Source organism: Danio rerio, chromosome 10, assembly GCF_049306965.1.
Source record: "Danio rerio strain Tuebingen ecotype United States chromosome 10, GRCz12tu, whole genome shotgun sequence".
Classification (NCBI taxonomy): Eukaryota; Metazoa; Chordata; class Actinopteri; order Cypriniformes; family Danionidae; genus Danio; species Danio rerio.
This window is the reverse complement of record NC_133185.1, coordinates 50,387,501-50,402,500: the sequence shown is the minus strand read 5'-3', so window position 1 is coordinate 50,402,500 and position 15,000 is coordinate 50,387,501. Positions and strand designations below refer to the sequence as shown.

General features: G+C 40.3%; 1 protein-coding gene across 5 annotated transcripts in view; it reads right to left on the bottom strand.

Moving 5' to 3' along the window:
- zmiz2 (zinc finger, MIZ-type containing 2) overlaps positions 1-15,000 on the bottom strand; it is a 96,964-nt gene that overhangs the window by 46,116 nt on the left and 35,848 nt on the right. The window contains exon 1 of one of the 5 annotated variants that reach the window (XM_009305709.5): positions 2,866-3,158. The exons of 3 other annotated variants lie outside the window; for them this stretch is intronic. The gene's annotated coding sequence lies outside the window, so the exon portion shown is untranslated. Of the gene's footprint in view, positions 1-2,865; positions 3,159-15,000 lie in introns of those variants that run through there. One more of the 5 variants, XM_073915287.1, reaches the window with a different exon arrangement.

Below are 15,000 nucleotides of genomic sequence, written 5' to 3'. Positions count from 1 at the left end.
ATCCAAGACCTGTGCAAGGATGATGCCATACCATCGAGGACTTCCAGGACAACACACACACACACTAAATACACTTCATTAAGCATGTACACACAGACATCACCTATAAGTGCAGGATAACTATGTTTAGATTTAATAACTTCAACAGTTAAATTCTTTTAGTTACTAGTTAATTGAGTAAAGTTCTTAGTAACTAATAAAGCTATGGTAATTAATAATCTTAACGTCTTTGATATTGATTATAATGCTGTAATGTGCACATTTTGTAAAGCAGCTTTGAAGCAATAATTGTGAAAAGCTCTATACAAATAAACTTAAATTTAACACATTTTCTCAAAATAAATAAATAATAAAAAATCTTTAATATTGGAAAACTTGTATTTTATATATATATATATATATATATATATATATATTTTTTTTTTTATATATATATATATATATATATATATATTTAAATGTAATATATTTATATACATATATTTATATGTAAATATCCGCAATTGTGCATATGTTTAATATTTTTTTGCTATGATAGACATAATGATAAACAAAATAAATAATAAAAAAAACAAATGCATTAATCAATAATCTACATATTTAAGCTCACATCAGCTCGACTAACAGCTTCATCAATGACTGCATGAGAAACACCTCATCAAACATTACACAGGAGTAAAAATGTGGAGAAAAGAAATTGTATTTTATACACATATAAATTTAATTTGAGCACAACACATCAAATAAATCCTAATTGATTAATGCAGATTCAGCCGTCAGCATCCGTGTCTGCTGCACTGCTCTCCTCTTCTGCCAGATGTAGGTCAGACGCCCCGCAGCTGGAGCAGAAAGGTGGATGAGCTGACACACACACACATACACACACACACACACACACACACACACACAAACACAAACACACAAACACACACACACACACACACACACACACACACACACACACACACACACACACACAAACACAAACACACAAACACACACACACACACACACACACACAAACACACACACACACACAAACACACACACACACACAAACACACACACACACAAACACACACACACACACACACACACACACACACACACACACACACACACACACCTACAGTGATAATGAGAGGATGGAGGACAGTGAGGCGGCGGCTGCGTCTCAATCTCATCCTCGTTCTGCTGTTTTGATGAGCACTTGACTGAAGCAGGCTGAGGAATATCTACACACTCGCCTGCTCATTTACACCAGCAGTTACACCAGGTACCGTGTACAGAAGAGCCATTATTAATGCTTTCATTCCACAACACCAACACTACACTGGACATGCCTATTGATGGTGTGTGTGCTGTTTATTATGAGAGATGCATCACACAGGTACTGCAGCTGATGACAATACACACACCGTACAGATTCATATATTAATACAAGCTGAACACACTTCTACACACACTCAATCACACACACACACACACACACACACACACACACACAATTACAAATGTACTCATACACACTCACAAGTACACTAAAAGACACAATAACAAAAACACGCAGACACACAAATGCACACACACACACACACACATTTACAAATGTACTCACAAGTACACACTAACAAACAAACACACATGGACACACAATTGGACGCACACACATGCACACACACAACCTTACAAATGTACTCACAAGTACACACTAACAAACATATGCAAAAACACACAAATGCACGTACACAAACACACACACACACACACACACACATTCACAAACACACTCAATCACACAAAAACACACTCACACAAACCTTTTCAAAGGTACTCATACACACTCAAACACTAAAAGACACAATAACAAAAACACGTAGACACAGAAATGCACACACACACACACACACACACACACACACACACACACACACACACACACATTTACAAATGTACTCACAAGTACACACTAACAAACACACGCAGACACACAAATGCACACACACACACACACACACACACATTTACAAATGTACTCACAAGTACACACTAACAAACAAACACACATGGACACACAATTGGACGCACACACATGCACACACACAACCTTACAAATGTACTCACAAGTACACACTAACAAACATATGCAAAAACACACAAATGCACGTACACAAACACACACACACACACACACATTCACAAACACACTCAATCACACAAAAACACACACTCACACAAACCTTTTCAAAGGTACTCATACACACTCAAACACTAAAAGACACAATAACAAAAACACGTAGACACAGAAATGCACACACACACACACACACACACACACACACACACACACACACACACACACACACACACACACACACACACACACACACACATTTACAAATGTACTCACAAGTACACACTAACAAACACACACAGACACACAAATGCACGCACACACATGCACACACACAACCTTACAAATGTAAATGCAAACACACACTCACAAACGCACTCAATCACACAAAAACACACACTCACACAAACCTTTGCAAATGTACTCTTACACACACACACACACACACTTACAAATGTACTTACACACACACAAATACACAAACACACACTACCAAACACATTAACATACACACAATCCCATACGCACATACACAAAATGCCCTCACAGTTTCTCTCACACATATACACACAAACCTACACACACACAAACACACACACACACACACACCTATTGCTTCCTATTGCAACAGTGTATCGGATCCTACAGCTGAATCTGATTGGCTGCACGACTGAAACAATGTTGCGTTCTCAATCAACGAAGCCTGTGATTGGATAAAAACGTCTACACACCCCTGAGTGCAGGATGAGTCATCAAAACAAAGCAGTGTGTCCCCTCAGCAGAGAAACAACAGAGCCCAAATCAGATAGCTGGAGCGAGTTGTCAGATTTCTGGAGTCTGCTAGAGATCCAGCAGAGTGAACTCCCTGACGCCGCACACGTGGACAGACTGAGCTTTGTGGAGACGACACGCTCTGTTCTGAGGCACGACATCTTCATTTGTGCTGTAAAATATAAGGCAGTTCAGCACCTTTTTTTCTTGTGTGTGTGACGGAGAACAGCACACACAGTTCCTGCTCCGGAATGAACAGAACACACTGTTCTCCAGCTAAACTAAACCCCCTCCTCTGTTTTCCTCCAGATCCACCCCTGGCCTACAGTGACCCGCTCCGGCTCCGGCTCCAGCTACGCTTCCCTCCCTCACTCCAGCTTTTACCAAACACACAGACCGTCCTCACACTAGGGATGCAGCCATTATAGATTTCAGAGATTATAGCCTGAGGAATAATCATCATTATTATGGAGACATTAAATTAAAACACCACTAGTTTAGTAGATCACATCAAACTCCTGATATATTTTAAGTGTTGTTCATTGCTGCTTACTAACCAAATAATTAGTGGTGGACTGTTATCAGCGTTAACGCGAGACTCTTATCGAGCGATAAACAAAAATTCTCAAAGTTGGATTGGGAGCTGGGTCTGTTCTACACAAGCTATGATGACTTTCACCTTGATATTTCAGCGTGGATGTATACCTGACCGGTAGTGGTGTAACGAATCACAAATCTCACAGTTCGGATCACACTACAGTTTTTGAGTCACAGATCGAACCATTTTTCGGATCAGTAAAAAAAGAGAGGAGACAAATGTAATTTGCTTTCTATTTATACTAAACGATTACTGCAAAAGCAATTGGTTATAACAAACAGAACTTAGAACCTGTGTTTTAATAACAATTAAAATCAAGAAAGATGCAGCTAAAAAAAAAAGGAATATTAAATATGACAAATGATCTGCAGCTGATTTTGCTTAATATAGAAATCTTGTACACCATAACATTTATTTTTAATTAATGATTCAACAATTCACACACAATACTTGATTTATTATAGGTGGGCATTTTTGAAAACCTATTCAGGCACATCATTTTAATGGCTGTTGTCGCCACCTGTTGGTTACACACGAATACAATACTATATTCTATTTTTGCACCTTTACTTCTTTAAGTTGTCCCTTATTTTTGTCATTTTTAATAATATTTTATAAAAAGTTTTATAATTGTTTTATTTTGCAGTGACAGGTTTATTTAATTTATTTTTATAAAGAAGGCTCAGTCTACATGAAAGAAGTTTAAACAAAGGAAATGCATTAAAAATTATTAACTTGGAAATTTTTTAAATCTTTTATTTGCATTTCATTTTATTTTCCAGTCATATTCCACATATCGTGATACATATGCAATTGTAAGCATTATATTCTGAAACACGTTGTATTGTGAGCTGAGTGTATCAGTGTGTTACACCCCTATAAATGACAGAACCATGAATAATTAAATGAACAAATAAATAAAAATAAGATTAAAAAAATAATAATTCTTGTCTAATGTAAATCTCAGGGTGCATTGATGCCTGCAAATCGATAGTTTTGTTCTAAAGCAGGGATTACAATTATTGCGATGTTTCAGCAGAGGTTTGCTGAAGAACTACTGAGAGCTGCTGTCTGGGCTTTCACTGCCTGAATACACCTCCCTTTCTTCATGTGTTCAATACTGCTTCCCTGCGTCATTTCATTTTATTACGCACAACTTCATTTCTAAACTAATTAGGTTTGATTTCTCTGTAAATATGGATTTCTGTGGTTGTTACCATCATCTGGTGAAAAGTTCAAGCCAACGGCACCTTTAGAAATATGTTTTCAGTCGGCACTAGTGGTGTAGTGGTTAGTGTGTCGACACATGCACTCAGGCGCTCACAGTGACCCGAGTTTGATTCCTGATCCTATGGTCCATTATGCCGATACTTTCCTGTCAACACTCTACACTTTCCTATGCATTAAAGGTGAAAACCCTGAAAAAATAGTTATAAAAAAAAAGAAAAATGTTTTCTGAGGAAAATGCTGACGTGTTCAACACTAATTCCCCCCGCTGTACATAAAAACTAAATATTGCAAAGTCAGATTGTTCCAATATGCTGCAGCTCATGTATATGTGGATTTCCTCCACAGAAATCGCCTTCAACTGTCTCCAAACTGCTCCTCCCGTCACACTCTCAGCTCTGTCCTATGCTATGGTTGAGTCCGGGACGGCAGGGCAGGACGGCACCGCAGGGGTGTGACCACTAAAGATACGAAACGCCAAGAAACACACAAAAGCTTGCAGTCCTCTGATTTGTGGAGGAACAGCAGTGTGTCAGCGCTCTGCAGATGAAGTGCACATTCAGCTCTCTGTAGGGACTCAACCTGAACTGCACACTTTACCACTCTAGTGTTCTAGTGGAGGTACAAAACGTTTTACAATTGAGGCGGCATCCTGCAATTCAACAAGAAGAGGCAATACACAGCACAGATGCTAATTATACAGAGGAATATTATTACTAATTGTTGACGTTTTTCTGCCATGCTTGATTCGGCAGTATGTACCCATGTGTGTGTGTGTCAGGCCAAGAAAGTGAATTCAATTGAGAGAAAGAGGCTGGGGGCTGGGAAGGGGACGCAGGATTAGGAACCACAGGAAGGCTGGGCCTGATAACGCATTCCTCCACACACACACACACACACACACACACACACTCTCGTTCGCAGCTCTCCAGCTAAAAGCGTGTGAGCAGCAGCAGTGGAGCCGCAGTAAAGAATGCAGGGCTGAAACTGTGAGCAAGAGCAGAAAATAATGAAGATCACTGTAGATATGAAAAGACAGAGAGAGAATCGAGTCTCACAGAGAGCGAGAAATCCAGGAGAAAATGAGACGGTGCGTTACTGCACACCTACAGACTCTGAACAGCACTGACGGCATCTCTTACCTTAAAAAACTGCAGCAAATTACCCTGCGGTTTACTCAGAGATGAAAATATAGGAGGCGTCGCAATAAATACTACTATAAAAAAACATGCTGGGACTGAAATTGGTCTGTTTAAAGGAACAGTGCAACATTTAATCATTCTTTAATCTGATCAGCACTTTTAATTTAGCTTAGCTTAGCATAGACCATTAAATCGGATTAGACCATTAGCATCTCCCTCAGTGATGACCAAAGAGATTATATAATTCTCCCATTTAAAGCTCCACTCTTCTGCAGCTCCTCTTGACGGAAAATGAGTAGTTGTTGTTTTCTAGGCTGATATTTCTGAATTACTCTCATTCTGAAATAATAATCAAGTAACTTTAGTGGCTAATGCAGCACAATGATATGACACAGCAGCTAAAATTGGTATTGAATAATCTCTCTCAAATGTCTACATGATTGCAAGATTTACAGATGGTGTGTAATATCACTGCACTCAGGGTTAAAATAGGAAACGTATTAAAACTCTGGTCACTATTAAGTAGCATGCTAATGGTCTAATCCGATTCGATGATCTATGCTAAGCTAAGCTAAAAGTGCTCCTAGATTTGTAGCATTTGTCTTGCCATCAAAGCAAATATTTTGATTTGAATATGAAAGAGAAAATCTGGCCAGCACTTTTAGTTTAGCTTAGCTTAGCATAGATCATTGAATAGGATTAGACCATTAGCATCTCACTCAGAAATGACCTACGAGATGGTATAATTCTCCTATTTAAAGCTTGACACTTCTGTAGCTCCTCTTCGAGTTATAACAATGAATAGTTGTTGTTTTCTAGGCTGATATTTCTGAATTACTCTCATTTTGGTATAATAATCAAGAAACTTTACTGGCTAATGCAGCACTATATGATATGACACAGCAGCTAAAATAGTTCTGAATAATCTCTCTCAAATGTCTACATGATTGCAAGATGGTGTGTAATATCACTGCAGTCAGGGTTAAAATAGGAAACGTATCAAAACTCTTTGGTCTTTATTAAGTAAGATGCTAATGGTCTAATCCGATTCAATGATCTATGCTAAGCTAAGCTAAAAGTGCTACTTTTGACACAGAAATCAGCTGAATGAACACATGGTAAAACTCAGCTGTTTAACTTTAGGAGAGTTTCAAAACAACAAAAGCGTACCGTTCCTTTAAGAGCACATTAAGTGATGTTGCACTGAATGCGACGCCCTCAAAACAGAACATTTCCTCTGCCCGGGCACAAAAAAATGAGTAACAGTAATGAAAACGTAATTCTTTTCTCAGCTCCCCTTTCTCAAGTTTTAGCTCCTCATTGAGTCTATTTATTTACTTATGTAAACCTGCGCAAATATATATTTATTTCAATTTTCATATTAATTTTAGTAATTTTATTGAATATGTATATTTGGCATCACGGTGGCTCAGTGGGAAGCACAATCGCCTCACAGCAAGAAGGTCTCTGGTTCGAGTCCCGGCTGGGTCAGTTGTTGATTCTGTGTGGAGTTTGCATGTTCTCCCCGTGTTGGCGTGGGTTTCCTCCGGGTGCTCCGGTTTCCCCCACAGTCCAAACACATGCGCTATAGGGGAATTGGGTAAGCTAAATTGTCCGTAGTGTATGAGTGTGAATGAATGTTTCCCAGTGAAAGGTTGCAGCTGGAAGGGCATCAGCTGTGTAAAACATCTGCTGGATAAGTTGGTGGTTCATTCCGCTGTGGTGACCCTAGATTAATTAAAGGACTAAGTTGAAAAGAAAGTGAATGAATGGTTGTATTTTTTAATATTTATATGATTTATTTATTTAGATTTTTTGTTTATTTTGAATTATTTTTGCTATATAAAACCATAAATCAATGAATTGCACATGAATAAAAAGCCGCATAGAGTATAGTGATCTTTAATTTTGACATTATAAACCTTAAATCAACAATTTAAATAATTTTAAAGGGTAAACGTTCTCGAAATATCCAAAACAAACAAAATAAAGCAAAAAACAAACAAAAGCATCCGAGTATGCATGTTAAAATAGACTAAATTAACTTAAAACAACACTAAATTAACATTTGTTTGATTCAGGAAGGTGAAGCTTATTCATTTACAATGGGGGAAATAAGTATTCAGCACGTCACCAAGGTGCTGCTAACTTGAAATTTTCACCAGATGATGGTAACAGCCAAAGAAATCCATATATGAAAGGAAAATAAATGTAATGAGTTTACAAATGAAGTGTTTGTTATGAAATGAAATGACACAGAAAAAAAGTGCAGAACATATGAAGAAAGGAAGGTGTATTCGGGCAGCGAAAGCCCAGACAGCAGCTGAAATCTCTCATTAGTTCTTCAGCAAGCCTCTGCCCTTCCTCAGTGTAAATGAAGATCAGCTGCTTCAGTCCAACATCTACATCAGCAGCAGGATGAAGATCAAACCATTTCAGCAAGACAATGATCAAAACACAGCCAAGGAGACTCTCAGACGCTTTCAGAGAAAGAAAATCAAGCTATAGAATGGCCAAGCCAATCACCTGATCCGAATCCAATAGAGAATACAGAATAAAGCTCAGATTTGATAGACGAGAGCAACAGAAGCATCAAGACACTCTGTTGAGGTCTTGCATGAGGCTTCATTCTCCATATGAGAGGCGTCTTTAAGCTGCCACCATTGATAAAGCCTTTATATAAAGTATTAAACACAATTGAGTAGTTTCAGCGCTTTCTCCTTCTGTCATTCCATTCTCATTACACACAACTCATGTTTCTGATTAGCTGTGCTTTATTTTCATGTTTGTATTGTTTGAGTTTTCACCAAAATCTGCTTCAACTTCACGTCTGCAGCTCCTTCAGAGAGATCATTCCCAGAAAATGAACATCTTATGTTGAATACCTTTTCCCTCACACGGTTTATAATTAGCCTGATTCAGTTGTTAGCTACCAAACCTCTTTTTTTTCCACAAAATCCTGCACAGAAATGTCTAAATATGTCTGCAGATTCAGTCCGGCGCTGATTATTATCTAATAACCTCAGTTCAGCTTCAGACTGCATGACGCAAACTCAAGACTCCGACATGGAAAAATATGCGAGCGTAACCCGAGTCCCAGTGCTGGAGATATAGATATAGAGGAGTTGTTTTCAGGACAGCTCAGTATATCTGCCAGGAGACGGACGGCACGGCGAGTGTGTGTCTGTGTGTGTGTGTGAAGTGCATTCCTGCTTGTAGGTCAGCTTTATTTGTTCAGTGTTCGGGCCAGTGTTTGGTGCTGTTTAAACTTCTCAAACACGCGCATGGCCTCGTCCTGCTGGAGAGCAGATTTAAAGGGGCAGTTCACACCAAAAATAGAAAGCTTAAACTCTAAACCTTAAGTTTCTTTCCTCTGCTGAACACAAAAGGAAGATATTCTGAAGAATGCTGGAAACGGCAAACTAAAGAATAGTAAAAACTACTGAAGTCACTGGCTGTTTTATTACAACACCGTTCAATCCATTTTCATTGGTGTTCAATATAAGAAAGAAAAAGTGCAGCCTGTGTAAATGAACCCATTGTTGTGTGAACTGTCCCTTTAAGAGATTCAGAAGCATCACATTTCTGTTTTAGAAACTCGAGTACTTTAAATGTTTGCTTAAGTCTAAAACAGCTCACAAATACACAAGGAACTTTTTATTCTGTAATGATTTATTTTCCATATATTTAATTCAAACCTGTATGTCTCTTAAACAAACGCACTTTGACTGAAGATGTCACTGTGAGGACTTTGAGGATAACACAAAGTCTAGATTAATGTATATACACAAAATATAAATATATAAACTCATTTTATTCTATTTATCTATCTATCTATCTATCTATCTCACTGGCCACTTTATTAGGTACACCTGTCAAACTGCTTGTTAAGGCAAATTTCTACTCAGCCAATCACATGGCAGCTAAAAAGGGGAGGAGCTATAAGTTGCAAAGCAGAAGGGGAGGAGCTTTCAGCACCTAGGCCAAAAGAGAAGCTATCAGTCGCAAAGCAGAAGGGGAGGAGCTATCACATGCAAAGCAGAAGAGGTGGAGCTATTATATGCAAAGCAGAAAGCGAGGGGCTATCATGTGAAAAAGCAGAAGGGGAGGAGCTATCGGCTACTAGGCAAAAGAGAAGCTATCAGTCACAAAGCAGAAGGGGAGGAGCTATCAGTTGCAAAGCAGAAGGGGAGGAGCTATCAGCTGTAAAGCAGAAAGGGAGGAGCTATCAGCTGTAAAGCACAAGAGGATGAGCTATCATTTGCAAAGCAGAAGGGGAGGAGCTATCAGTTGCAAAAGGAGAAGGGGAGGAGCTATCAGTTGCAAAGCAGAAGGGGAGGAGCTATCGGTTGCAAAGCCAATCACATGGCAGCAGCTCACTGCATTTAGGCATGTAGAAATGATCAAGAGGATCTGCGGCAGTTCAAAGCGAGCATCAGAATGGGGAAGAAAGGGGATTTAAGTAACTTTGATCGTGGCATGGTTGTTGCTGCCAGACGGGCTGCTCTGAGTATTTCAGAAACTGCTGATCTACTGGGATTTTCACACACAACCATGTCTAGGGTTTACAGAGAATAAAGAGGAAGTATCCATTGAGCGGCAGTTCTGTGGGCGCAAATGCCTTGTTGATGAGGCCAGAGGAGAATGGCCAGACTGGTTCCAGCTGATAGAAAGGCAACAGTAACTCAAATAAGCACTCGTTACAACCGAGCTCTGCAGAAGAGCATCTCTGAACACACAACACGGCCAACCTTGAGGCGGATGGGCTACAGCAGCAGAAGAGCACACCGGGTGCCGCTCCTGTCAGCTAAGAACAGGAAACTGAGGCTACAATTCACACAGACTCACCAAAACTGGACAATAGAAGATTGGAGAAACGTTGCTGCTCTGATGAGTCTCCATTTCTGCTGACACATTCAGATGCTCGGCTCACAATTTGGCCTCAACAACATGAAAGCATGGATCATCCTGCCTTGTATCAGCGGTTCAGTAAATATTTATATATTAACTGTATATATTTATATATAGTTAGTATTTATATATAGAATAAATATATATAATACACACTTAAATTGTCAAAAAGTTTTATTTTAGATGAATTTAATCGGAATTAAATACCCAGCACTGTTAATGACATGCACCTTCTGTATAGCTGTGATGGAGTAATAATTACTTGTGATGTAAACATTAAATGTAATCATTACAACTATGAAAAATCAATGTGGACAAAACTTTGGTTTGCTTTGCACGTGTCAGTTTTTGATGTTATTCAGCTTTTGTAAAGGCAGGTTGAGTAAACTGTGGCTGAATGTAAATGTTTGGTGTGAACTGTCCCTTTAAATGCAACAAGCACTAGCCTAAATTCCAGCTGACACCATGATGACGTCGCCGACATGGAACGTAAGGAGCATCGATGTTTCATAACACATCTGCGAGCGCTTTGTTTGCTTGTGTCTGGAGGAGCAGCAGACGCCAAGCCAGAGCGGGTGAGGAACAGACTATATGCGTCCCAAATCACATTCATATGCAGTATGAAGGGGAGGAGCTATCACATGCAAAGCAGAAGAGGTGGAGCTATTATATGCAAAGCAGAAAGCGAGGGGCTATCATGTGAAAAAGCAGAAGGGGAGGAGCTATCGGCTACTAGGCAAAAGAGAAGCTATCAGTCACAAAGCAGAAGGGGAGGAGCTATCAGTTGCAAAGCAAAAGGGGATGAGCTATCATATGCAAAGAAGGGGAGGAGTTATCTGCTGCAAAGAAGGGGAGGAGCTATCAGCTGCAAAGCACAAGGGGACGAGCTAGCAGCAAAGCAGAAGGGGAGGAGCCATCAGTTGCTAACCAGAAGCGGAGGAGCTATCTGTAGCTGAGCGGAAGGGGAGGAGCTTTTAGTTGTTAGGGGGGGGGGCTATGGGTAGTTAAGCAGAAGGGGAGGAGCTTTCAGCAGCTTAGCAGAAGGGGAGGAGCAATCAGATGCCAATAGAATGTCTAGTTATTTGTTTGTAAACTGCTTTAATGTGTAAAACAGTCCAAAAAATTAAACATGAAAAACAATATTTATAATAATAACAAAAATAATTATTATAATAATAAATCATTTTATTTGAGGCGCTTTAACCACTCCAGGGCACTGTACATAAAGACACAATAAATAAAAACAATGAATGACCATAAACATTAACAGCAGCAGTTACAAAACGGCAGCAATACACAACATATAATATAAAAGACCAGCCGCACTCTTATAATCATCCCGCAGAGATCCCACACTGAAGAAATCAGCTGTAAAAATGTCTGCGGATTCAGTCTGTGCCTGGTTATTAGCGGAGCGATCCGGCCATTCTCAGAGACAAGAAAAGGTTGAGTGGAGGCAGCACAATGGAGCGCATTCACTGGCCCATATCAGATTTCTTCACGGGCATCAGTGAAGGCTTTATAAGAGCCCAAAGTCTCTCCGTCTCCAACTCATTTCCCCACTGGAGCTGGTCTGAGTCCAGCAGTGCTGAATGCAAATGGCGTCACATTGTATTGATTCTCCTTTAATGACTTTGTTACGCCTCTGACTGTCCTTTGCAGAAGCAGAGCTGGCTGAGTGAAGGCCTGTGCTTGATAAACTTGTCTGACTCCTGCGTGTGTGTGTGTGTGTGTGTGTGTGTGTGTGTGTGTGTGTGTGTGTGTGTGTGTGTTTGTGTGTGTGTGTGTGTGTGTGAGAGAGAGAGTGCAACGTGACCAAGTCTGCACACAGCAGCGTCTTTCTCTGTGTGTGTGTGTGTGTGTGTGTGTGTGTGTGTGTGTGTGTGGAGGGAAACAGGTTGACTGACTGATGTTTTGGCTGATGAACGCTGACAGAGTCACTCGATGGAGACTAGAGCAGAAAATTATTCTAATAGCGGCCGCGCTACGCTAACACAGAGCCACGCCAAAGTCCCTTTCAAGGAAAGTCCGTATAGTGGGTGGACATATTTGCAATCAGCTCATCCAATTTGGGCGATGTCCACCAATTTGGCATCGTACGATGTCTAATATGAAACATTGCGATGGACTATGGCATCATGGCAGTGAATTAATTATGAATAATTAGGCCTAATTAATTAATAACGAAGTAATTATTTGTAGCCTACCGTTTTAGCTACCTGACCCGCATGGTCTTTGTTTTACCCATAAACAAATCATACAGTAGATTAATCAAGTTACACACATGATTACCACCTGTCAATCACTTTTTCCGCAGGACTCGTGAATATGCGTGGATAGGCGGAGTGATCCGTGTCCTTATAATGGCGTCGGTAAAAAAGGTGAAGAACCAACAGGAACCAGCCAAAAGTATCTGAGGTGTTCGCTAAAATTACAAGAGTGAAAGTGAAAGACTGAAGCAGTGTACTGACCCGCTGTCTCGTGCGCATGACAGTGTGTGCCTGTGTTTGAATGTGTGTGTGTGTGTGGGGGGGGTCACATGATGTGGGTTTTCGGCAGTATTGTGGAAGGAGGGCTGCTCAGGAAATACTAAACGCCAGAGTGGATGTGGACCATTTTCGTTCTCAATTGCCATTTAAAACTTAAGACCTATTAGTGTAAACGGGGTGTGAGTGTGTATTTTTCACGAGCAGATTTGCAACGGGGGCGGAGGATCGCGGTGTTTGTGGGCCATTGCCGATGGCATCATCTATCAGCCCAACCCTAGTCTGCACTAACCCAGATACATTTAAAAATGGCATTAGCATCTAAAAACACTCCAAAGCAGAAGGGGAGGAGCTATCATATGCAAAGCAGAAGGGGAGGAGCTATCAGCTGCGAAGAAGGGGAGGAGCTATCGTTTGCCAAGCAGAAGGGGAGGAGCTATCAGGTGCAAAGCAGAAGGCGAGGAGCTATCAGGTGAAAAGAAGGGGAGGAGCTATCGGTTGCCAAGCAGAAGGGGAGGAGCTATCATATGCAAAGCAGAAGAGGAGGAGCTATCAGGTGCAAAGCAGAAGGGGAGGAGCTATCAGCTGCAAATAAGAAGGGGGGAGCTATCAATTGCTAGGCAGAAGGGGAGGAGCTATCAGCAGCTAGGCAGAAGGGGAGGAGCTATCAGTTGCTAGGCAGAAGGGGAGGAGCTATCTGTAGCTGAGCGGAAGGGGAAGAGCTTTTAGTAGTTAAGGGGGGGGACTATGGGTAGTTAAGCAGAAGGGGAGGAGCTTTCAGCAGCTAAGCAGAAGGGGAGGAGCAATCAGATGCCAATAGAGTGTCTAGTTATTTGTTTGTAAACTGCTTTAATGTGTAAAACAATAATTATAATAAAAATAATAATAACTATTATAATAATAATAAATCGTTTTATTTGAGGTGCTTTAACCACTCCAGCTCACTGTACATAAAGACGCAATAAATAAAATATAAAAACCATGTCCACACTATTGCTTCAATTCATTCGATTATTTCCATCATCCATACTAAGGACTGAACACCCTGAGAGACGCTTTACCTGCATCAAATCCACCAGACTTTAATTCACTGCATCCAAATTAGCAGACTATCAAGGGCTGCATGATTAATCGAAAAAAGATTGGACCCTACACACGATCTTCATTCGGTGTTTCTACGATTCAGACAATTTATATTTTCAAGGTCAGGAGAGAGTCGTGAAGGCGCTCACACAAGTCTTCACATCAACATGGACACCTTCAAATGAAGTTAAAAGTGTCCCGTACTGTATTAATAAGGTATAATTCACCCAGAAATGTCATTTCTGTCTAAATGTAATGTAATCACGGTCACGAAATCACACGTGAGCTGACCGCCAGCTGTTTGTTTACTACAGAGAACGCATGAAATTATAATTTTAGTAATTTAAAAATATGTTTGCAATCTGACCACCAGGAAAACTCATGATCAGAGATATGTGTATGTGTGTATATCTCTGGCACTGGATGGCCACAGTCCTCCACCTTGATCCCACATTCATTTCAAAGGAGCGCTACCCTGTACTAAAATGGCTGCTCTATTGACGCATTCCTTCCAACAGACAACAGGGCAGTGACATCTAGTGTAAATAAACCCATGAGCTCTAATTACATTCAAAATACGCAACTTTTCAGTTTGCTACTGAGCATACGCAGAGATTAGCACATCAACAATCTACTCTCCAGCTGAGT